This window comes from Lagopus leucura, unplaced genomic scaffold, assembly GCF_019238085.1.
Source record: "Lagopus leucura isolate 7727_CA_CO unplaced genomic scaffold, USGS_WTPT01 Super-Scaffold_100002, whole genome shotgun sequence".
NCBI lineage: Eukaryota > Metazoa > Chordata > Aves > Galliformes > Phasianidae > Lagopus > Lagopus leucura.
The window spans coordinates 12,261,185-12,283,815 of NW_024962263.1; the positions used below are offsets into that span (position 1 = coordinate 12,261,185).

The 22,631-nt window shown below is 41.8% G+C and overlaps 1 long non-coding RNA gene across 1 annotated transcript; it reads left to right on the top strand.

Annotated features, from left to right (window-relative positions):
* The first annotated feature begins 1,842 nt into the window (after positions 1-1,842).
* LOC122178535 lies at positions 1,843-5,049 on the top strand. The gene is made up of 3 exons (XR_006178369.1): positions 1,843-1,919; positions 2,360-2,568; positions 5,003-5,049. It is a non-coding gene; the product is annotated as an uncharacterized LOC122178535 (long non-coding RNA).
* The last annotated feature ends 17,582 nt before the right edge of the window (positions 5,050-22,631 follow it).

The window sequence follows — 22,631 nt, forward strand, 5'->3', positions numbered from 1 at the left end:
GAAGCTGGCCACCCAAGACCTCGAGGTCACTGCTGACACTCCAGATCTCCGCACTGGGGAAGGCACCTGCTCCCTTGCCAAAACAAACCATCTCCCACTATGGGCATACTTGAAAAGACCTGCTTTTGTCAGCCGGGGGGAAGAGGGAAGGGGGAGGGGGAAGGGGGAAGGAATTAGAGGGATGCGGGGGCTTTTGGTTTTACTTAAACAGTCTCAAATAACCAGTTTACAATGCAGCGATGTTCTTCAGAATTTATTAAAGGGGGGAAAAAAAAGAAGCCGAGGAGTCTCGACTCCAGATCTGGTGAGCATTAATATGCATCGTGCTAGAATTTCATGAGGCAAGCGAGTTTCGTAGCCCTTGCTCTGGTGGTCCTCTGCTGACAGGATCTCAAGCCGCTATTTGTTATCTTTAGGCTTGATAAGTACATCTGGTTTTGATTCAGGTGGCCGCGAGCTTGTCTCAGAGTTGAAAAGGGTGCTTTGCTCAAATTGAATTTTCTCACAAATTTCAAACCGGGATGAGAACCAGAAGAAGCTGGGCCCTGTCACACAAAACTCCCGTTTTGCTTGCTCGGCCCTTGGGCTCATAAAAACCTGGCACAAATCAGTTTCACCTGTTTGGCTAAGTGAGTACATGCTAAAAGTAATAAAGCTATTAGTGCAATCAGATATTTCTCCACATGTGTTCTGATGTAAAAATTAAAAACAAAAAAAAAGGAAAAAAAAGTAAGAGGGGAGGTGAACTCTTCTCAACCCTGCCTGTCACATATCTTCCCGTGTCCCTGTAAATCAGTTGCAGAGAGGCTGCAACTGGTTCTTCAATGTCTTTACACTGGGCATTGGGCTGGCAAGAAGACCTGGCTGCAGCGAGCTGCCAGAATGTGTCCCCCTCCTCAGAAAGGCAATGTAAGTTTCTGCCTGAGGTGAAGAGAAGAAGGATCTGAACACCTTCCTGTGTGACGTGCTGTAGGGAACCTGCTGTAGCAGGGGGTTGGACTCGATGAGCTCCAGAGGTCCCTTCAAACTACTGCAATTCTGTGATTCTGTGACTTTTGTCAATCACCATCTCGTTCTTACAGGTTGTCTTTGAAGTAACACCAGACTTAAACTATATTTAGAAAGGAAAGCCCCACCTGGCCTTTTGCAGAGAGCTGTTGTGGATTCCTGAGCTCTCCTGACTCCACAGCCAGGCTGGACAGGGTGACTTGCTCCTGGGGTGCTGTGAAGTTTGAAACACAGTTTTCTGACACTATTTCCTGAAACAGTGAATTATTATATCCTCACAGCCCCAAGTTTCATTGCTTAGGAGAAAGACTCATGGGGAAGCTTAGAGATGAAAGAATTTGAGAGGTTTCTGGCCCCAAATGACAGCCAGTGACATCTCCCATTAAATCCACTGTAGCAATATATATTACTACTCATAAATGGGTGGCATTGCAGCAGTGAGTGGTTTCTGCTCATGCAAGATCCTCTGTCAGACACTCTGGAAATCTGCTGGATGGGAGATTCCATAGCAGCGTTCTCTGCAGATTTTCATCCTGTCATTCTTTCATGCTTTTCTTGAGGAGTCTTCAGGATGAAACACTGAACGTTTTTGTTTGATACAGCATGTTTTTTTCACATCCCATTTTCCCATTTCATTATGCTTCACTTTGTCATGCATTTTTCCTTGCAGTGGCTTCTTATGTCCCCTTTTGAAAGAAGATTCATCTGCCATGGAGATTAAGAAATTATATTTGTGATATATATTTGTCATGCCATCTGAATGTAGATATGCTCACCTTAACGGAATGAATAAAACAAATCTCTTCAAATAATAATAATCCTCACAAAGATTCTGCAAAATAATGTCAAAGCAACTCTGTAACCTAAATCCGACTGAAGGAATAAGAAGAATGATACTGTTGGCATTTTTTGTGAGTATTTCTACATATTTTCCAAAACTAAATTGCTATAAAAATACGAACCATCTGTATAGCTACTTGCAAAGAAGGGTATCACCCTGGAGGAAAAAAGTTACCAAGTTTCCATTAGGATATGTTTTAGATGTTAACATATTAAAAAAAAATTGACCAGCCATACCACTTCCCTCTCCCAAACCTATAGAGAAGGAAAATGCTGCTTTCTTATATGTGAGGTGGAGAAAGTGCAACGAGCCATGTGACACTCACTTGCACCAATATTTAATGGTCAATATTTAACACACACAGTTCGTGTACTCTTTGGGGTTTGCAAGGAAGGTACCCTGATTCTGTGCTCTGTCTGTCTGCATATCCAATGTTAGAGAAGAATTTGGCTTTTAGTCATCTCTGTTTACAGTGCTGTTTAGTGAAGATATCACACCTTGCTCTTGCAGGTGGAGTTGCATGGAGTGAGTGTTTCTGCACAGCATGTAAAACGGCCTAGTGACCGTAATGACATAAGTGAGCTCTGAGCAATAAGAGATTTGAAGGACGCTGAGAGAACCACCAGCTGTAAATCCAGGAGCCAGAACTGGACTGTTTCTGCCCATCAAAACCAATCCTGTCTGGAGACAGTTAATGGGAGTGCCACATTCTGAGGCAGGTGAATGGAGGCGGAAAACCAGAGAGTATCTGGATAGCCTTTTCAGCTGGTTCCGTGCCCTTGGTTCTGGAACAAGTGCTTGAACATCTGAGGGACCGCTTCCTCAGAGTAAGGCACCATTCACAATAATGACAAAAGACATAACAGCAGCCTTTGTGACTGGGTGATATAAAATTTATCACTGATTTCTGCACTCGCTGTCCTGAATATCTCTGCCCCATTGTTCCTCAGGCTGCTGGACCTACTTTCCCAAACTCTAAACAAACATAACTTATCTTCCATCCAATTCTGATGTCCTCTCTTGCACCCGAACTGCAGAAATTCTTCTCATTCTTGCATTGTTTCTCGAAGCTCCAAATCACAGCAAAGAATGGGAACAATCAAAAAAGAAAACACGCTTTATTTCTACTAGTGAGATGCTTTCCTCCACCTGCACTGGCCTTATTAAGGAGGCTGTGAGAATACAGGGCCCTCTCTATGCCGTGCACATCGTGAGGCCCTTTCTAAGTGGACACAGTTAATACATGAGCTGCAAAGCAAAAGTAATTAAAGTTCACTTTCAGATTAATATCTGCAGTGTTTCATGGCTCCATGTGACTTTTAGCGAAAAGAAGTATCAAAGGGAAGGCCATAGAGCTTCACAGACTTTTGTCTTCTAAGTCACAGCACAAAACCTTCTCAATTGAAGAGCAAAAGAGGAATTATCAAAGCATCGTTCACTTTGGGCAGGTAGAGAAGACGAGCAAAGAGCAAAGCCCTGGAAACAAGACAATGGCCCTTTCCCCCACAGCAGCAGAGCAGTATGGAGTGACTCTCTTAGCCTTTGTGCTGCAGCTGACACAACTCCATCAGGCATGGTTGGTTGTCTGGCCTCTCTCTGAACCCACCCCAATACTCACACACAGTTCAAAACAATTTCTCGTAACTTCTTTCCATTCTTTGTGCAGTAGCATAAAATGATAGAATTCACTTAAAACCCCAAATCTCAGTACTTCTTTGTTTTTTCAGTAGCCTACTTTACAATGATGTATGCTTTCCCTTTTAACTTTCTCATCTTTCTTTCCACCAAACATTTTCCAACAGCCACAGTCTAACAATAAAAGCAAAATATTTAAAGTGCCAAGAAAGAAAGATTGGATTTAAACTGGTTGTAATAGATCACAGCCACAGAAAATGCACAGAAGCAGCAAGAATGCCAAAACTTCAGAAGAAGCACATTTAACAACTGTAGGAGTTAAGCAAAACAAGTTGGAATGAATTTTTTCCAAGAGATATTGCTTCTAGGTTTTCTCTCTGCAAAATCTTGTGCTGTTTGACTTTGGCTCTTTATATATTGCAGGATTCTTATCTGAAATTCAGTTCATTCGTAACTATGAATGCAATATTTTTAGTTTAATGAAATTGAAAACAGGTAAAGAGAAAAAGTATTTCATTAAAAGAATTTCATATGTCACAAAGATGTTGGAAATGGCAGGATATGGGACAAGAGTAGAAAAAAGGCAAATATAGTTACATATTCCATTGAGAGGTACATGTAGTGAGTAGCATTATACTGTTGGCTAATAATAGTTTTAATTCCAGGAAGTCCTTGGAAATTTTATTTCATTTTTTTCCCCAAAAAAAATATACAGCAGTTTTTTTTCCTCATCTTTGAAAGGGAACTTTAAAGTTAAATACAAGCATAATTACATCTTGAAGTAAGATTTCTAGTGAGTTATAAGGATGCAAAGTAAATCATGAATACTTTTGGGAAGTCATCCATTTGTAAAATACTAGATATCCAGCAAATTAGAATGAAATTAATCTCTGTTTGCCCTGCATCTCTTTCTGTAGCAAAAGGGCAATGGCTAATTTAATATTTGTAAGTTAGAACACAGGCAAATTCCAAAATTTTGTGACAGAATATAATCTACTGAGTACTTAATTACTACAGATTTTATGTTCTGTAAAATGTAAAATAATTGGATTTCAAAAAGTAGTTTATTTCTTTAAGTATGGATATATTTAGGTACAACCTTGTGGTCAGGAATTTCAGGATCCATCTTTTAGATTATTTCATTTTCCGTGTGTCTTTTCTCAGCCCACGAATAACCCATATACAGATTGTGATTCAGTGTGGATTTTGTTTGCTGATTACATTGAAAATATCATCCTATCAGTTCTGGAGACCTTTGTTATTTTGCCTTTGCCTCAAAAACAGTTGGTCTTCATGAATGTTTGATCTTTTCCACTGGCTTGAATGAGTTATGCCAGAGACATAACTGAGCAGCAACTTTAGTCTCCCTAGTTAGTTATGTGAGTATATATGCATAAACAATAGAGCTCTGTAGAGCTGTGAGAAACAATTCTGCAGACTAGCCAAGAGTTGGTTGACTATGAATAAATTAAACTGCACTAGGTTAAGTTGCGGTACTGAGCTATTTCTATTTTACAGGAAAGCAGAGAGCCTCATTACAACTAATTAAGACATGCAGATGGGAGTGAAATTAAAGAATCCCAAACACCTACAGTCTTTGAGAAAGACGTGGAAAAATGGGCAACGGGTTGATGAAATGTGCTCAGTTGATAATTTCTACCGACACTTCAGTCGTATTTCTTCTGGGTGCTTTGAGGTATTTTATTACCCATTTCTTTGCATGCCCTATCTTCTACCTGTGCTGAAGTTTTCCATGAAGGGAACCAAAGTTATAGACTTTCTCTTTGACCGTTCCCAGCTTACCTACCTGGATATTTGGCAAGAGATATCTTTCCACTCGCAGAGATATGAACCCATCAGAAAAGCCGTCAAGCAAGATGTAGATATTCACGCTTTAAGCCACACCTGGAAGTTTCATTAGTTAGCTTTGTATCTCTGCTTTGTGAAGGGCTGGCAGAACTGTTGCAGCTAGGGAGAAAACAGTCCCTGTATATTCCCTATCTCATATGCAGAGATAGCTGATGTTCATGTGAGCAAGCCACTGTACTGCTGCAATTTCTGGTCAAAATACTACAAAAATTATGCATAGGTAGACCTATAACCAAGGTACCTAATTTGAAGCACTAAAAAGCCCTTACTCTTAGTGGCAGTTGTGGCCCGAGTATGCTTACAGACATGGCATTTGCAGAGCTAAGGTTGTGAATATGGATATTAAGAAGGTATGGAAGATTTTAACTCCAAACCAGTTTCAACCAGATACCCACAAACCAAGTTATTTTCAAGAGGTGTACAAGGACCTGATTATCATTTTGAGGCAGCCGGAAGAGAAGTGGTGGAACAGCATAACTTGCGCATTATAAACTTGTCTGGGTATTTTTTGGCGTTATTGTTAAATTAAAATTATATTAAAATGAAACACTTCACTATTTAGCTTTCTGTCTGCCTGGCAGGTTTTGCTACATAAATCTAGTTGGAGAAAATTGGCCCATTTGACTTGGACATTGGATATGGCATTTCTGCACCATCAAGAAAATGGCTGCACATTTTTTTAATTGTTTCCCTCACATATAATTTTTAAACAGTCTTATAAAAATGTTTTCCTTGTTTCACTCCCCGCTGAATTAAGAATGCACATGAATAGTTGCCAGTTGGCCTATGCAATAGTCATTCCAGCAGACGGCAATGAGAAAGTATGAAGTGTTTTTTGGAAGAACTACCTTTCTTTGCAGAACGTACTAGACTGTGCGTAGCTTGAAAGAGATGCCTTTTATTCCCTGCAGACCACTTCCTTCAGCTCAAGAAGAAAAAAGAATTTCCTAACTGGTGAACACACAGAATAAATGTAAGGAGTCTTCTATGGTCTCTGCAAGTAAACAAACATTTGCTGTTTTGTTGTAATTTAAGTGACACACACTCTCCAAAGATTTTGACTGCATATTAAGATGGACATGTTTTGCCACTGTAGGTATGTATGGTTATTTAATTATCTTCCCACTGCCTCCAAATTCTGCCTTTCAAACAAACATGTGCATCCACACATCCACTGACACATACAGTTTCTCAGCTATGGTTCATAAAGACTAATTTGGGAGGGGAGTTAGGAAGGGGACACTCAGTTTGGAAAGCCACAGTTTCCTGGAAAATGATATCATACCAAAACACGAAATGACATTTAAACGTATGGAAAGTAAGAACAAAGACCAAATTATTTTGTACTTCTAGCCTGTCAGACAAAAGCAGTGTGAAAAGGTGAAAGTGGTGCTTTTACTCTATTACGTTTCCTTTTATTAAAAATAAAAGCAAATCAACTTTCAAAAAAAAAAAAAATAGAAAGAAAAGAAAAGGGGAATAAAAAGGTGAGGTTACTCAGATGGGAAAAAACAAAGGACAAGCATAAGGGAGAGCAGGCAGGATGCATATATGGTGTGACTGAAACATTGGACCAGGCTGCAGGAGCTCCCTGCCCTGCTCCTGCGACCTCTGTCTGGGTGCCTGGGGGCTGCCCAGGGCCCCCAGCACCGAACAATTGCTCGCTTGTTGCAGAGACCGACCGCCCAGCTGGAACAACACTGCCTGCTCCCAGACTGGCCTGGGGAGCTCCTCTGCCGGGCAACTCTGGGCAAACATACAGGAAGCGTGAATAATTGAAGGTTTTAGCATTCAAAAAAAAACCAAAAACCCACCTTCACAACTAATTTTCCACTCTGGTGCTTGCTTGATGTTTCTACTCTTGTGCAGCCCTGAAAGAAATCCGCACCTTCAAACCAAAGCCTGAGCCTGCCTCCAGCAGAAGAGAGGGGACCTCTAATAAGTGCTGGACTAGCTGAATTTCAAGGGTCCCTTCCAACTCAAATGATTTGATGATTCAAATTTGATAATTGATGATAATTTATTTTCAACAGTCCTCCACCACAGAGAAATTTCAGCCTTCTCTGCCCAGGTAGTGAAGATGATTTATTTGGGCGCACATTTGGGAGCTGCAATGCCCACCAGGTATATGTGTCTATCCCTGTGGTGACCACAGTCCCGGGGCATCGCCCTGAGCAAATCCCCAGTGCCCCCAGCCACCACCAAGCAGATGCCAACTATTTATGCCTTCTTCCATTAGTCTCCACACAGCAGTTGCAAGACCACCTAGACAAATGTCAGGGCTATCTCAGAAAGACACCCCTTCTAATGATCTTTTCTCCATTCTGTTTTCAAGGGTTTGGTTTCTTCCACTATGCTCTGGACTGTATCATCTGGCAAGAGCTGGCTCTATCTAGATCTAATTGTTTTCTCAATTAAGCCTAGAGAGAGAGAGATTTTCCCTCTTGGATTACCAAGCTCATTTTAGGAAGGTAATTTAGTGGCTTAATTTAGTTACATTAAAATTAAATTTTACCTTCATTTTTTCTCCCTGTGCTGAGGCGTGTAATGAATAAGTTGCCTCTTGGGAGGAGTAAATTTCTCTCTTGTTTTTCCTAACTGGAGAAGACACTGAGGAAGAAGGAAGGAAGAGGTGAGCTGAAAAAAAAATTAATCCTTTCACATTTGGACCCTAATTCAGAGAATTAAGACTAGGCTAAAAAACCCCACAGGTTAATCCTAACACCCTGACATGTAATCATAAGTAAGATTTTGAATGGAACAAGTTGTGAGGAGTAGAACAGTGAAGGTATCTTTTTATAGTTTTGTAAATGCAGCGCCACATGACCCCATTTATGTTGGGTAGACATGGGCGCAGGCAGCTCATTCCCCTCTTTCCTGACAGCACCTACAATGGGTTAGAGTGAGAGTCAGACCTGGTGGCCTCTTATTGCAGGACACTGGTTAGCTGAATCTGACTACCAGGGAGGTCCATTTCTCCATCATTGAACCATTTCTCCATCATTAAAGTCCCTACCAGTGTAGACATTTCATGGGCAACTGGTTATCATTGTATCACTTCTGCTCGTCCAGACAGGCCTGGCCTTTAGATGTTGCAAGTTAGTGCAACAATGGAATTCCATTGGGATCTGCGCAGCTGGAAGTGTCCAGTCTGCAAATGCTCCTAAGCACCCAAATCTTGTTCTGATTACTGCTGTGATGGATGGTTTTTAATATTACTGAAAAACAGGGTGAGTGTGCAGGGGCCAGGCATCTGGAGGAATGAGGGAAGAGAGCAGAGCACTACAACAACTGCTTCCTCATTAAGGAATGGGATTCTGAAGGGGATGTATACTGTTACAAGTCACTTTTCTGGATCCTCTTCAGGTCCCCTATATTTCTGCTTTCCTCAGATCAGTCCCTTCAGCTGAGGTCAATGCAAACTTTGTCTCACGAGGATGTAAGGAGCGCTGAATAGGGCCTTTTTTTCCTAGATTCAGTTTTACTCTTCAAAACATACAATGACACACATGACAACACAGCTTTGTAAAAAGACAGCGAAGGATTGATGTAGTAAAGAATCTGCTGGAGAATGTCGATTACATTAAGAATTACACTGGGAGTTGAAATACAGTGATAAGTTTCTATTAGTGCTGCTATCAAAGGAACGGGAAGCACCCACGTGGCTGCTATATTGTAAAGCATGCACACATGCACTGCTCTCCAGATTTGTCGTCTTGAAAATGTATGCTTGTTGGGATATGGTGATTTCTTTTGTAACTCCAATGCGTAGGTGATGAACTTTCTTTACACATGCTTTTAAAGCACAAAGACGACTAATCTTTTCTGCCTTACAGACCCACTAGCAATTTTGTCTTCCTCACAAAAATTTGCCTTTTAAACACGTCCCTCAGCACTCACCCACTTACTTCTCTCTCTCCTACATACACAAAATTTTGCTTTCACACCTCATTCCAATCCCTCACTCACGCCTCACACATCGATGAGGAGAAATAATATACACAGCAAAAGAGGCTTTTTCCCAATGTCGAGAGTAAAAAGCATTTTGAAAATCCCCACTAAGGACAAAAATGCACTCTTAACTGACTTCATCTGTTAAATATCCTAGCAGTTTAGAAAGAAATGTGTTTGTTTTTGTTTTTTGTTTTTTACTTCTAAACACAAACTTCATTTCGCATTTGAGTACTAATTAAATTATGGGTGATTTCTTGATCACTTTTCCCAAAAAGGGAAATAATTAGCAATTAAACCTCTCAGTAAATAAACAGTTTCTCTGACTAAGAAAAAGCTGATTGCCTCAAGAAGTCTGTAAGTGTATTCCTTTTTATAATTCTGCTTTCCAGGCTCGCCGGAGGGCCAGCTGTGCTCTGTTGCTAGGCATGCTTCTAGAAGTGACCCCCACACTCACAAAAGTGGGACTGAAAGCTTGATGCCCATTTCAGCCTTCACTGTGCAGGCTGAGCCCCACTTCTGTGGGGTGCCGCGCAGAATAACGCCGGCAGCAGTCCTCCTCTGCAGTAACTCCTCAAAGCAGCCCCAGAGATGACTCCACTCTGTCAGTGCGGCAGGAGAGCCGGCAGTAGCTGATTCAAAGGCCTCTGAAACGCTTTTCAAATATTTTTACAAGAAATTGAGAGATTCGGCCTCGAGAATTCACTGTGCCTTGCAGAGGGCTCATAAATAAACAGCTTTCGGGATAACGTTTCACACTTCAGCTAGCTCAAGAACAGACAGTATGTTACTCCAAAGATTTCTAGGGAAAAGAGTTCCTCACAGAGCCTCGTAAAACACAGCAGTGCTTTCTGTCAGCTTCACTGCCACACGGCCGCCTTTTCTCCAGTGTGCATTAATCACCGGTATTCTCCTGTCTCCCGGTCAGCCCTGATTTTATTGCTGAGTTTTCACTGACTCCGCAAACCCCACAACTGTTTCTCAGAACCCTCACCACTGCTTTTCTGTGGTGTTGTTTTTATTTGTAATTCATCTGGGCTTTGGTTCTTTTTCTGAGTTGCGTTTTTTAAAACGTTTCCTATTTCTTTCCATTTTGAATTCACAGCTCCATCAGTACAGCAGAATATACCCATTAGTCAGACATCACACGCACATCTGTTCCCACAGGAACAAGAACGTGTTGACCAAAAATGTCCATCCTCCTTAGCTAGTAGATTGAGCAGCATTTACAGGGAGCGCTGCAAAGAAAGTGTCTGCTGCAGAAAGACCACCAATATGCTTCTTCAGTTTTAATTTTGTCTGAGCTGTTTGGTCTGTGTTGTTACAACAGAAAAAGTGCCTCCGTGCCGATATATAATTTAAGAAAACTCTGTGCTGCATGTGACGATCCATTTTGGGACACTATGGATCTCTGCTCCACAGGGCTCTGAGTGACAGCTTCAGAGTTACTGCTGTCGACTTTATCAGATGCTCTATGAGGCTTGGGTTATCAGCACTGCGCTTTTCTTTGCCACATGCTGTTGCTTCTAGCAGGGTTTCCCAACAGCTTCTCAGCTCCTAATTCAGATAATTGCATAAGGAACAGAAGTGTACTGTATAGACCAACATGCTGCCCTTCTCCCCAAAGGAGAGAATTAACAAAGCAAATATTTTACGTCTATCGATGAAAATGTTCAGCAAACCAAAGGCACAACATTTAGTTCCTTCTCTTCTGCTGCTTCCAGTTTTAGCTTCCCAAATTGAAAATCTATTCACACCTTGTTGTCCCATTGCTGTGCCTGCAGCATAGGGTGGTAACTGCATATTGCAAACTGCTGCTCACTTCTTCACATTACGACACAAATTCTTCACTCCTAAATATGTTAGTGCAGGCACTGCAGTCCTTGTTAGTTTGCAGTCGCAATACTGACTGTTTTATTCTCCAGGTTGTTGGTAAAAATGCACTATTTTTTTCACTATTTTCATCTTGTCCTGCAATTAATATTTTTCTTCCCAAACAAGATAAAAATTTCATTGTGAAACAAGTATTTTAAGAAGGGCAGTTCCTTTCCTGCAATGTTTTTGCCAGTTAACATCTAACTTCTGTAAACTCTAAATAGTTCTATTTGCAGGACCAAAAATGAGCTGTTTTAGTTTGAGAATGTTTAATCTGTCAGGACCCTTTTTTCCCAGTCAGAATTATTCACCAAAAGCAGAAAGCAGACCAAGCACCAACAGTTTGCAGAGTGGTCAAGAGTACTGCTCAAGTGTTGCTAAACTCGTCTGCAGGACTTTTTTGACTGTCCTCCACTCTAATAATATTGAAGGCAGGTGGATTAAGAGAAAGATATTTGATAGAAAAAAAATAAATGTAAAATGTATCGATAAGAACTGTGAAACTAGTGGAGTTTCACACAAAGCTTCACCGGGATGACCAAGGATGTTGAAGTTAAAAAGAGAAAAAGGGCTTTTCTGTGGTTTGTTGGCTTGCCCAAGATATGTCAGTACACTGTTTTATGACAAGCATATGGCTGCTTACAGACATAAGCCAACAGGAGAATGAGAAAAACTCATCCTCAAGCCAGTTTTCTCTGCAAAAGTGCGCTTGGGATGCTGAGAGAGGAGAGGGCAAACAGAGCAGGGTGGCCGGGTCCTGCTGTCTTGTCACCCACCATGGTGTGAAGGACTGCTGGTGGCCTCTCTGCCTGGCTGACCTCCCCCTGACTCGGGGCAGAGAGAAACAGAAAGATTTTGTGCTCTGGCGGAGCTGCGCCTTCCCGTGACCCGGGCGAAACCCTCCAGCCCTTTCCCACAACGCCTCACCGAAGCCACGCTGAAGCTCTCCGTTTATTTTTTCAGGTGAGTAAAGGCTGTATCAAGTGCTGATTTCTCAGTTGCTTTTAATTAGGCTTCTGGAAGCCGCTCTTTCATCTCAGGCGAAGCCTGCGTCACTTCGCTCTAGCTATTTTCAGTCCTAAAGCCGCGGGTTCACTTTCATGAGGCTAATTGAAGGCACACGGGAAAGCAGAAAATGGCTAATCCCAATGATTTGAGATATTTTATGGTTCGGGTGAAACCGCACATTTTTTAGCTGCAGAGAACCACTTTCTAAATTTTAACCACACAACCACTTCCCTTGTGAGGGGCCCATGGGAGAAAGAGGCTGCAGCGACATGAGACGTGATAGGACCCCACTCTCGGTACTGGAAAAGTCAAGCAGGTGATGGAGACCTGGTGGCATATAATGGGATATCTTTGTTTTTTAAGATGCTGCCTATTCAGTCAGCTTCCCTTCATCTCCCAGGTAAGCAGGTGAAGAAGCTGAGGGAAGTCCACCAAGGAAGTCCAACTACAGCATGGTGCAGGAACTCTTCAAGTGCGTGACTGTCATTAATGTTCCCTGCATGGGAATTATCTTTGTGGGTTGGAAAATAAAGTGATAAGAGGCATTTCACCAGCTCTCACAATTACAGTCACCATCCAAATTTTCTGCTACAGTAACTTTGCTCCATTTGGCTGGGACGTGAATTGCCATATCCCGTTCAAATCCACTGCACTGCACGACCACACTTCCATGTCATGAAATGGGACATCTGCCCTCTGAAGTTGCTGCATATTGCTGTGCAAGTTTTTCTTCATTGCTGTGTAGGTTATTTTACGTTGCTGTCTGTAACAGTGTGTGCTGCTGTGCGCATTGCTGGTTCTCCTGTACAACCCATGCAAACGTGCATCTCTGCAGGATATCCTGAGGACTCCTCTGCTGCTGTATCAAACCTTACAGACAGCCATCCTTAACAAGTTTTCTTATCATCTCTGCATTTCTAAATACTCAAATAAATAATTCTAAGAACAGTTTTCATAGTATCATAGAATCATTAAAGTTGGAAAAGGCCATTAAGATCATGAAGTCCAACCATCTACCCATCTCCACCATGCCCATTAACCTGCATCCCTCAGTGCCATATCTACATGTTTCTTGAACACCTCCAGGGATGGTGACTCCACCACGTCCCCGGGCAGCCTGTTCCAGTGTCTCTTCAAGAATAAATTTTTCCTCGTATCCAACTGGAGCTAAGCCCATAGACACATACACTTCAAATATAACTGGGTGAACGCTGGCACAAATTTTCTTAAATGCATGTATGGATTTGTCTGTACCTGTTGTGAACCTCGCCCATGGTCTTATTCACTGAAATATCTTCTCACACCAGTAACAACATGGGACCAGAGCTTGTCCATCTGTGGCACTTTTCTCACTAGTGCCACTGAGCTGTGTGAGAGCTTTGATGATTTTTTCTCCTATTATTACCAATTGTTTCCTATGTTACTAAGTCTGATCCTTTGCAATTGGCATTTCTTATTGAACTTTAAGGTAGGTAACCCACAGCAATACTCCTGTATTGATTTTTAAACATAAATGGATATATACATTGCTATATATGTAAATGAATATACCAGTATGCAATTGTCTGTTCCTGAAAATACAGCAACATATTTTATGTGGTTACTGAATGAATAAGTTAGGAGAAGAAATCACAGATTCACAGAATTGCAGGGTTTGGAAGGGTCCTCAAGACATCATGGAGTCCAGCCCCCCTGCAAAAGCAGGTAACCTACAATACGTCACACAGGTAAGTATCCAGGCAGGTCCTGAATATCTCCACCATCTCTCTGGGCAACCTGTTCCAGTGCTCCATCACCCTTACTGTAAAGAAATTATTCTGCACGTTAGCATGGAACTTCCTATGTTAAAGTTTTAGGCCGTTACTCCTTGTCTTATTGCTGCACACTACTGAGAAAAGCCTGGCCTCATCCTTTTGTCTCCCACCTTCCTTTAGATCCTTATAAACATTGATCAGATCCCCTCTCAGTCTTCTTTTCCCCAGGCTGCACAGACTTGGGTTACTCAGCTTTTCCTCATACAGGAGATGCTTCAGGGCATTTACCATCTTTGTGTCCCTCCACTGGACAGTTTCTCCACCCCAAAAACTACTACCAGTACTATGCTGACAAAGAAGGCCTGCAAAAGATTTCAGAAACAGCCATTTTCTGCCTCAGCTGTTCCACAGGCATGTGATAGATTTTGTCCTTCCAGTGTCTGGATTCGTATTTTATTTTTCTGGATAGCCAGTGTGTTGTGCATCATATGTATGTGAGCAGCACCAAAGAAGTGTGAAGAACCGGAGAGATTAGGGACGCCTGAGGCATGCTGTGTTGAGGCTTCAAGCATGTGCACCCTTCTTCTGCCAGAGGAAGATCTGGAGGAATTCAGGGAAGAAACACTGCTCACAGGAATTTTACTGCTATTAATTCCTCCTTGCAACAAGGGTGCAGCCTTATATGCTTCTACATGGGGAAAACTCAACTTTCTACTCAGTCGTGGTGGCAATAGCCAGAGGGATAGCCGTACTCCAAGCTAACATGGCCAGCGTAATCCCAAAGTTCTGGCATCCAAAGTATGCAAATAAGTGACACTGTAGGGTAGTCAAAAAAAGGAAACAGAGAAGTCAGGGTAAATACAGTCAAGAGAAAACACAGCTCAGTATTTTTGATCTTTGTTCTTTTGAACAACAAAATAGATGAAAAATGATATATATATTTTTTATGTTGGGTGAGGCTTTTTATAAATTCAGAATCCCAACTTTTGACAAAATACAGTGAATTTATGAGAGAATTTTGAATTGTTGAAGCAGCTTGTGCTAATGGTCTCCTAGAGTACTAAGTTTAGGGTAGCCAAACCTCTTTGAAAACTGATGGGACATTGAGACTTTCACTCTGAAACATTTTTCACTTCACAGGCAATCTACAGCTTCTAAAGCATTTTAAGAGGATTAAGTAATTTGAAACAGAAAATAAATAATTCCGACCTTTTCACATTTCAAGAAAATCTGAAAAATTCTGCTTTGGTTTAAACCAAATGTTTTTTTTGTTTGATACTTCTGCTCAGCAACTGAACTGAAAACCCACTATTCATCCAGTCTTTACACAGGTAATTGCAGCTTTAAAATGGGAAAAGTTACATAAATTATGCTCAACAGTCCTTCTACTTAATTTTTTGTTGGTTATTTTCTTGTAGCTTCAAAGGATGAGTGGCTCCTGAGGCAGGATTCAAACGATGTGAAGGTATGGGGCTAGCTTGCAGTAGTTATGGGTTCATATTTTGCATATGGAGCCATTATTCCAACTAATAGATCACCACCAAGAGAAGCCATTTAAAATATCTTTATGGCCTATATCCTGACAGGGAAGGAGTTGTAAAAAGGTCATAAACTGTGCCAAGAAGCATAAAAAGAAGTTGGTGTTCTGCATTACAAGAAATGCAAGATAAGGTACTTGCACGTTCCAGGCATGGTAGGTGGGTGGGCAGGGGGCCTAACAATGTCCAGATGGGCCCAGAACATGGGCTGGAGGTAGACTCTGCAGAGCTGGCCCTTTTTGTCTGCTGTTCCTTATGCATTTTATGGCCTCCTCGTCCCTAGTTTTCAGCCTTTGCCTTTTGCAGCCCCTGGCTCTTGCATAGCCATCTGCCTGGTGTCCCTGTGACCTCCTCCCCTCACTGCCTGCTCTTCTCCTTTGCTTTTCCCATCCAGCTACCTTGTTGGACTGAGTCCTTGCCCTCCAGAGGTGGCTCTCCTCTGTCCCTGCCAGAGCAGGTGCCTGCTGTGTCTCAGATTTCTTCAAGGACTGCACAGGGGTAGAGACAGCCAAATGGGTGGGCTGGTTCTGCAGGGACCCGCAGTTGCTGTTCTTGTCCCCTGGTAGCCATGAGGTTGGAAATTCACTAGCTCTGTCTGAATCCTGCGCCTACATCCTCTCCTAGTTTTTCCCCAGAGAGATTTTAACCCAAATACTGTGGTGGCTGAGAGGGGTTTTTCTGCTTCTGCAACACCACAAATTTCCAGGCAGGATAGCAGAAACAACAAAGGGACAAATCTCCATTTCTGCTGTGCCCTTTTTACTTTATGACAATTTTGATGGATTGTATGCTGGGTAAATTGGGTGCCAGGCTCTTTTTAGATATCACAGCTGTCAAAAAGAACATTAATATGAATAAGAAACAGGCTGTAATGACCAAATGTTTGGGTATTAATTCAGTCTTTACTTTGGCAAAATCTCTTGCTGCTTTTCCATACGTGAGAATGGAGTAAATGCTATAAGACAGTTTTCATAACCTTTGTACACTTCTGTGTGCTTACTCAGATGCTTAGTCACATCAGGATGTGTTCTCCGGAGAGCAACTCACCCGTCCTCCTGTTGGTGTGCACAGTCTGAGTAAAACCTAAGAAGAACTTCAACTAAAAAGGAACAAGTCCATGCCTGGGATACTCAGGGCTTCTGTCACATTTGGTTTTCTATAGATAGTAACAGTAGGTCTCTGCTAACAACTGTGTTTGCATAACTCCTGCTGCTGAGATCCACTGAAGCCAAAGTGGCAGCATCAATGTTATGCCATGATTTGCTGGAGTATTACATGCCAACCCTCTGCTGCAGGGACTCACAAACCTGCTGGTGCTAAATAAGCATATCCTTTCAGCCTCTTCACTTGTACCACTCCTTGCCAAACTCCAGCAGAGACAACTTAGCCAGCACCAAACTCCGCAGGAGGCACAAGTCTTGATGTCAGCATTTGTTTTTGACAGACCCTCAGTCAATGTGCCCCTCTTTTTTTACAGCAGGATTGAAAAGCATACTTTACTATCTCTAGTTCTGCTCCCTGCTGTGCTGTCTTATGAGATCTTTGTCTCACCTATGCATTATGTAGCTATCATACTTACATAATGACTGCTGAAGACAAGCCTGGAGGAAGCTAATCCAGGGATTTTGGTTCATTAAGGTATGAGGTTCCCTGGAGCCTCTCCTTCCATTTGCGGTAGAAATGACTGGAAAACTCCCCCATTTTTGTAAAGGTGGGCACTAGAGCCAATAACATCATTGTTCCAAATACAAAGCAAGCATCAGTGGAGCAGGTGTGGGACTGAAGACGAAGATGGGAGCATTCATTTTGAATGCTACTGGAATTGTAGCTGGCACTAAAGGTTTAGTTCTGAGTGGTAAAGCTCCTGGTGAAGTCTGGGGGCACTGATTCTGATAGTCTGGCCTGAGAAAAACACATTGGTCTCAATTTCAAAAAGCTGCACCTGAGAGTACCTAAAGCCCTTGCTCAGCTATCACCTAATTCTAGAAGTGTGTCAAATCCCTTGTCACTTGTGTTTCCACCACTGCCATCTTCTAGCCACCTAAAGCTCGGGTCTTTAGTCTCAGCATTGTCTCAGATTTATCATGTTATCTTGTAAAGAGAGGGCTTGAAATCTGGACTTTGCTATGATTCACAGAAACTTGTTCCATGCCTGCTTCAGTGGCAGTCAGTCTTAGACGTGCCAACTGGCTTGGTGCCTACAGAGCACAGCCAAAGAAGATGGTCCCCTCTTGCTGTCTCCTCCAGTGTCCGGTAAGTTACAGGACTCACTGAGGACCTGGTAGGCCCTGCTTCAGATCTTTCCTCCCTCTGCAGTAATTTGAACCTGCAAAAATAGCCAGTGTGCCAGAGAGAAAGTGAGTAATAGTGTCTGAGGCCACACAGAAAGCCTTCCCATGGGACGAATGACACAAACTTCCTTCTTTCCACATAAATGCCCTGACCTCTAGGCCTCACCTTCTCCAGTCCAGTGAAGAGTTATTGCTAGCAAAGTAAAACAGCTTAGTGATGGGAAAGGCACGACCTGGAATGCTGCATATAGCCTGGTTGTGGCTTACTTACACCTACACAGGAGGCAGAGGTGTGCATTCAGATCATCTCAAACAGAGGCAAGAATTAAGCTGAGAGAGAATTCAGAGTAATTCTCAGTGATCTCAGCTGTGTTTTTAGGCCACAGTTGGGAGAGTCAGGAAGTGGGGCCTGGCACATTTCTACTTCTTTTCTTCTCTTCACATTTTCCTCTTTTGTGGTTGAGGACATGTGGGGGGCCATAAGTGAAGAATATTTATGTGTGTACGTTGTGCTCAAGTGATACTGAAGTAGTAGAGGACCACCTCATGTTCATTTTCAGGCAATGGCCTTCATTTATTTACTAAGTGACAAGATGCAGTTGTATCAGTGACTACACTTGCGCTTTCCAGATGGAAATATTTTCCTTGGTAGCAAGATGCAGGGGGAAGCAAAGGAGCCAAGTTTTTGTCCTCTCCTTCATTCATATCCCCTACATAAAGGAGGTGAGGCTAAGGGACATCTTTATTATATCCTGCATCTTGTCCCTTGCTGATGGCAATCAGAGGCCATCAGAAACAGCAGGTAAAATAGCCCTCATACGTGTATCCTGGTCACCTTCTTCTGCTCCTGGATTCTGAAGAAGGCTGATGTCTGGGAGAATCAGTGAAGAATTCCACTCCCTGGCCTATAACCAGTAAAAGCACTGTATATTTTGGTATGGGAACTTATCCATGGTAGGAAATTTACTGTTGGAAGAAAATGGACAGAACAATACAAAAGCTTTTTGCCTGATAGTTGAAGAGGGTTCTTGTATCAATGTACGTGTAAAACAGCAGCACAGTATACACTGTTGCCAAGGCAACACAGATATACTGTAAGTTAGATTCTGCATGAGCAGTAGGACTATGTTAAATTCCTAGACCATGGAGAGTTAATCCAGTCTCGCCAATCATTTGTAACTACTTTTTACTCCTGCTGTTACTTCTAAGACATCATGAAGCTTGAGAAGAATGCCCTGTGGCCTCTTCCAGTTCTTACATAGAATCGTAGAATGGTTTGGCTTGGAAGGGATCTTAAAGATCATCCAGTTCTAACCCCCTGCCATAGACAGAGATGCTTTCCACTAGGCCACATTGTTCAAAGCTCATTCAGTCTTGACTTGGACACTTACACAACTTCTCTGGGCAAGCTTTCCTAGTGCCTCACCACCCTCGTAGTGAAGAATTCCTTAGTATCTAATATAAATCTACTGTCGTTCATTTCAAAACCATTATTTCTTATCCTATCACTATACACCCTGATAGAGTCTCTCTCCAACTTTCCTGTAGGCCACTTCAAGGCTGCCAAAACGTCTACCTGGAGTACTCTCTTCTCCAGGCTGAACAACTCCAACTCTCTCAGACTGTCCTCATAGGAAAAGTATTTCAGCCCTCTGATCATCCTTGCATTTGTGCTTGAGATGGCACTGAGTCATGTGCAGAACCTTGCATTTGACTTTGTTGAACTTTATGAGGTTTGCATGTGCCCATCTCTCAAGGCTGCCAAAGTCCTCTGGGTGGCATTCCTTCCCTTCAGTGTGCCAACCGCACCACTCAGCTTGGTGTTGTCTGCAACAGAACAGAACCACAAAGATCGCCAACAGAATTTCAACATTCATGCAAAAGACCAAACTGCACATTCAATTACATCTGAAACTGGAGGATGTGACAGAAAACAAACTGCAGAACATTATTTATTATTATAATGTCTTGGAAGCCATCAAGAGGTTAGCGTGGGTTTTTAAAAATCCAAAAGTGAAGCTAGAGCAAAGTTTTGGGGTTTTTTTAGGCCAATAAATTTAATTCCACATTCATTTCTGTTTTCAGAGTACAGAGACATGCCTTACTTTTCAGAGTATAAGTCCAAATTTTTAGAAATGCGCCTTTTACTGTCACCTCAGTCCATTAAGTAGCAGTTTTCAGGTAGAGAGAGTGCCATAAAATACAACATTCTGTTCTGCTAAATACTTTGGCGATTATCTCAGATCTAAAAGCAGTGCTGCTTTTAGAACTTTGCTCAGAACTTTGGTAATAGACTGCTCTCTATTGCTTCTGTGCATAGAAACAATTTGCTCCTTTCCCTTGATAAATGGATTTCTGTAGTTTGGTCCTCTTGCACTTTAAATTTTTTTTTTTATGGAGTTAGCAGAAATGACTGAGGAGATGTTCCATTTCTTAAAAGCCTCTTATGTGACACACTGGGAAAATAAGCATTCACACGTTGCCAAGACTGGAAGGTAAGGAGAGAAAGGGCATGTTTTGGGCAGGCTCTTTGGGCAGGATGGGGATATTTTGTGGTAAACTGTCATACTAATCTGAGGTATTTCAGCCGAGACAACTACAGCTGCTGTCAAAGAGAAAAGCTCTTCATTTCTGCTGATCTTGCAGCTTTGGATAACGTGTGTACTTGCTGCTGCCAGTAAAACAAAGGGTTCTTCCAGAGGGCACTGCTGATCTAGAGGGCAAAGCTATGTATAATATTTTTTGGTATACCATGATATGTTGGTCCTAAGGGAACTCAAGCATCCAGGAAATATTGAAGTTAGTAACGTGGGTGGAAGCTTTGCAGCCCACAGATATTTCTAAATCCAAATGACATCCTGAGGAAGTGAGTCTGGAAAGGGACTTTCTCATGCTGTACTCTTTCCCAGCTATTAACAGCATTATGTGCTTCACAGCACCGTATGTGCAACAGAAATGCAATCACTTATCAGAGATGAAGGCTATTTAATCTACTAAGGAATTCAGCCTTTGGATTGATGCATGGTATGCTGCTGATACTCCCTCTCCAAACATAATGTATTGCAGCCATAAATGGTGAAATTAGGCATGACAAATTGAGACTTGCAGTCTAACTGCCTCCCACATGGGTTGGAGTTTTGTGTAGCCACCCACACTGAAAAGAGTGTCCTTGGACCCTCAGCCATTTTAGGCACAGCTGGAGCTGTCACAGCTTTACTCAATATGTCTATTTGCAACAGGTACTGGTCAAATCTGGGCACTTGCAGTTGGATATGTAAACGTGGAAGGAATACTTTTGCAGTGATTTTAACACTTGTTTTATGCACTTCTCTTCTGAAATTTTGACCCAAGTGTATGTTACTTGCAATTAGGCAGCCCAAAATACTGGATAATTGGTTAGCTGGAGTGGCCCACATTTCCTTCAACTCTTAGTTTTCCTTGCGATCCTCTTTCTTTAGACCACCCTGCTCTATCCAAATCACATCTCCATCTTTGTTTCAGATATCCTAAAAGTGAGGTCATTTATGGTTTCCATGTATTACTGTCTCATCTTTTTTCCCAACAGGGAGACAAATGAAGAGTTGAAAGAGATAAAAATAAGAGAAAAAACCAAAAGACCAGCTGCAGCAGAGTAAGTAATGAAACACATATACTGTTTTTTAAAAACACTTTGTTGGAAATGCTTCCTAGGTTGAGCCTGCAGAGGACTGCACTGCTGAGGAGGCCACAGATTTATGATCTGGCATCAGTTCTGTCATGGGATACCTCCTAGTGAAGTGGTAATAGCACCATGCATGCACACATACAGCCAGAACACAGCTGGTTCCTTGGCACTACAGAGATATTATGGCTAGCATGTATTTTATCTGGAAGTTTTGAAATTATACCACATGAATGTTTGTTTGAATGTATTGCACTGTTATGGCACAAAAGTAGTTCTGTTTTGCAGATGAAGAGATTCAGAGTCAATAAGCCTGTTGAACTAGGGATAGGTTACAGGAAAAGGATTAGGTTGATTGGGGCAAATATAGAAAGTAATTCAGGAAGAAACAGAAAAGCTGGGTATTATTTGGCCCTATGTAATGTCTAATTATTATAGTCCCTATTGATAGCCTCATCAAAATGGCTAAATTCTTCATCAGTGTGGAAAATTTACTGATCTCCCCCCATTTAAAAGATCTCCAAAGCTGAGAAGAAGCTTCATTGGTAGGAATAGGCAGATGTTCATACTTATATGCTTCAGTAAGAGTTTCTCAGTACTTGTATGTTTCACAACAGGAATGTATCTTCAAAAAAAGCAGCACCAACTATCAGCATATGACTTAACGGCCTCTATAAAAAGAATAGAAAAAAAAAACCATTCTCAGAAACTATTACAGGAACGGTACAGATTTGCTTTGCCACTCACCTGACTGCTGCAAATATAAAATTGTTTTAAGCTTTTATCATGTATATTTCAAATACTATCTGATGCATTAACCCATTACATTCTTTAGTGCCATTAATACCCTTGCTGTTGTAGCCCTTCTCCATCTTCCTGTTAGGCTCTGGTAACATCTACTGGGGGAAAAATCTCTACTGCACTAACTGACCCATTCAACATGTAGAATCAGTGCAGCAAGTTGCTTTTAAAAATTAATTCTAGGGAATACTTTTAGGTGCTGTTGATTTCAAATAAGAAATTAGTTCAGATCATACAAACAAGAGGAAAGGAAGGTCAGCATGTTCCAGCAGTGAAATAGAATTTGTTTGCCCGGCCTCATATTTACAGTAACATACAGCATTCCAGAGATTTGTCTGATCAAGTATTAAAAGCCTGCTTTCTGAAAAGCGCCACAAACAAATGTTTGCTTTTTGTACA